The sequence below is a fragment of the Pinus tabuliformis genome, chromosome 2_1 (genome assembly GCF_031772625.1).
Source record: "Pinus tabuliformis cultivar Carrire ecotype Pingquan chromosome 2_1, CPIR1, whole genome shotgun sequence".
In the NCBI taxonomy this organism is placed as follows: domain Eukaryota; kingdom Viridiplantae; phylum Streptophyta; class Pinopsida; order Pinales; family Pinaceae; genus Pinus; species Pinus tabuliformis.
The window spans coordinates 101,109,387-101,112,793 of NC_142299.1; positions in this window are offsets into that span (position 1 = coordinate 101,109,387).

Genomic DNA, 3,407 nt, shown 5'->3' on the forward strand with positions numbered 1-3,407 from the left:
TAAGGACTTCCTAAAACAATTCCACATATATCCAAAGGAATTATGTCTAACTCAACCTCATCTACAAATGCTGACCCACAAGAAAACTTGAGTTTGCACTGTCTAGTCACTTGTAGTTGTGCTTTATCATTCAACCATCCTAATGGGTATGGTTTCTTATGAGGTGTAGTTGCTAATCCCAATTTCTTTACAATTGCTTCAGAAATTAGATTTACTTGTGAGCCACTATCAAACAAAGTATCAATCTTTTGATATTTGGAAACAACTCGAATATGGAAAAGTTCATGTCTTTTTCTATCATTTTCTTCATCAATAACAGATTGAGCAGAATTACTAGTAGATGATTCAGAATTCTTACCTTTTATACCTGTGGCTGCAATGGCTGTTTCATCTCCCAAGTCTGACCCCAAATCCTTCTGGATAGCTGCAGTAGTCTTCTTCTTCTTGCCCTCGGAATTCTTAGGTCTTAGCTCTGGATGCAGAATCTAGCAATGCTCATCGTCATGCCCATCCTTTTTACAGTGAGTGCATGAAGCTTTGCTTTTCTGTGCAGTGTTCGCCTTCCTTGCTTTCCACTTCTTCTTTCTTTTCTCCTTTCTCTTGCTTGCAGTGGGTTGGGATGGTCCCCCAACTTCTGGATTTCCATTCTTTCCTCTAGCTTCTAGATGAGTAGCTTGTCCATATACCTCATCTATACTAGTGGGATTAAACATGAGGATGGTATGCCTCATGTGTATGTGTAGACCACTAATGTACTTCAAAAGAGTCTCTGGTGAGTCTAATGAGATCCCTAGAATCAATGCTCTCTTTCTAAATTCTTGAGTGTACCCTTTCACACTTTTCCCTTTCAAATGCCGAAGAGTTTGCCAACTCATCATGGCTTGTTGCATGTAGGCCAATGGATAGAATTGCTTCTTCATTGCAGAAACAAAGTCACTCCAGTCAAAGATAGTCTTACCATGTCTTTTCATATCATCTTGGGTTCTTCCTTCCCACCAAACCAAGGCAGTGCCTCCTAGGCGTAGGTTTGCCAGCTGAATCTTGCTCTTGTCTGAGTTGATGTTCTGTACTTTGGAATACACATCACTTTGTCTAATACAATTGTCCAAATTTTTAGCATTTAGCTCTCCATCATATATAGGCAAGTCAAATTTAACATCTAGCTTGATCAAAGATGCTTCCTTATTATGCACAGGGCTATTAGGAGGTGTGAGGAAGTTTTCCTCTTTCCCTTTCCTTTTGAGTGGTCATGGGAATGAGACTCATCTTCTTCTTTATCTTGTTTAGAACCTGATGAATCTTCAATGTTATTTTTTCTAAAGTCCCTACACATTTCTTCTACCATGGACTTTATGGCTAGGAAGCTTTATATGGATTGAGGGTTTGGCCTCATAGAACCTTCCTTTGACATTGTCTTCCGAGGATAGACTCTCCCGATTTTAGGATTAGTTTCCACCAACTCTCCTCCTAATTTAAGCTTTGATCTAGTGAGCATTCAACAACTAAACCAACACAAGCTTGTCTAACCTTACAGCCTAAAGCTCTGATACCACTTGATCTGATAATCACCTAATGAGTGACTTCAGTTAAAGATTTATTAAATGAAGGTATTACAGAATCATATGCTGGAGTATGTCTATGTTATTCAGGCAACAGATTGATTAGATTGCAAATACACAGACACTTGAAATGGAAAACAACAGAGGAATACAGTAAGCAAATACAAGAACACAAGAAATTATAAGGATTTCACCCTATCCTCTAGGGCTACATCTCCGGTCTAACTCTCAGTGGTGGCCTTATTTTATTGTGTCTTAAGTAGAGAATTACAATGCAGGAGCTCAATATGAGTCTCCTGAAATAGATTTGCTTGGCAAGGTGGTTCTTGGATTCCCCAAGCCACTGGAGTGCACAGACTCTTTTCCTACCATCTCTTTTACCTCTTTGGTCTGATAGATCCTCTCAGGGATGGCTTGAATCTCTCAAGCTCTCTGGTGCTCGACGCTGCCTTTGGTTAGCTCGGCCCTCTGTCTTCTTTCTGTTTTTTTTTTGCTTCACTGTCTTCTTCGCTTCTCTATCTTCTATCTTCGGTTTTTCCTCTCTGTGTATCTTCTGTTCTTTGTTCATGGCTTTAAGGCCATTCGAGCTCATGGTTGTTCGATTCCTCTTCAACTTCCTTCGGATCGCCTGCTGCAGCTGCGCTTGGAGTTCCCTGTCTCAGCGTCATCATTAGGCTCACAGGGAGCGGCCACTTGTCCTCCTGCAAACTATGCCAGTCCGCTTCGTCGGTTCAATTCTTCGGCTACGTTGTGGAATGAGTCTTCCACCACCTTGGTGGTCAAAGTGGACCTCAAATTCTTCTAAATCACAACTTATTCCCTCGTTAAATCCGGTCTTGCTGTCGGACGCGATGTCAACCATCAGATCTGGATCCCCCAGATCCAACGCCATCTGCTCATTTCGTGTGGTTGACTTGCTTGACCGTCAGCGCGCAATGAGCGACGATTTTCTCTCTCCTCCGCTTGCCATGCGTCAAGCGTTGAGTGGAATCGCTCCACTTTCACCAAAACTGCTTACCGCCCAAGGATGCCCTCGATCAATACCGTCGGTTTTGAAGCAGGTCCCGCCTTTTATCTTTTAGCCTTTTGTCCCATGGTTTTTCCGGTTCCCACGTGACCAAGCGCTCGAGGCCTCTCCTTCTTGAGGGTTTTTTCCCAGCGATGCGCAATTAGGCGCATCAAAAACTCCCTCCGTTTCCTGATCCAGGCTCCCTAGGGGCTAGTTTCGCTTCTCGTGCAGTCTCCATGGGCCTCAGTCAACGCGCTTTGACCGAGGTCCTCGTCGTTCCACGCTGGCTGCTAACTGCCACTGTTTTAGAGGTGTTTTTGATCGCTGCTCTCAATTCTTTGAAGTCTATCCCGACCTGGTACAACCATGGTTCTTTTGATAATTCTTCATGGATCCAATTCGGATCACTGTCATCGACAATTTCTACAACTTCAAAGTCCGCTAGTGCACTTGCACCTTCAATATCAACCGTTACTCCATATAATCGTCCCATGGGGATGATTTTATGCTAATTCACCATTTTGAGATGAATCAGAGACCATTGCAACGTGGGTCTCCCCATCCTTTTCCATGTCTATTTCTATAGAACATTCGCATTAGACCCCAGAATCAGAATGACCTGGTCCATTTCATAATCGCCTATTTGTGCTGTTAGCTGCATCTCACATCCTGTTCGTGCCTTATGATTACCAATCTTTCTAATTGTGTGCTGCTTCGTAGAAGTATTTTCCTTATTGGCGCACTTTTCTATTAAGTCTTCCAATCCTTCCACAACCTTTCTGTCGTGCAGTAACTTCATGTAGGTCTCTAAAAAAGTAGTGATTACAGAAGGATCAACC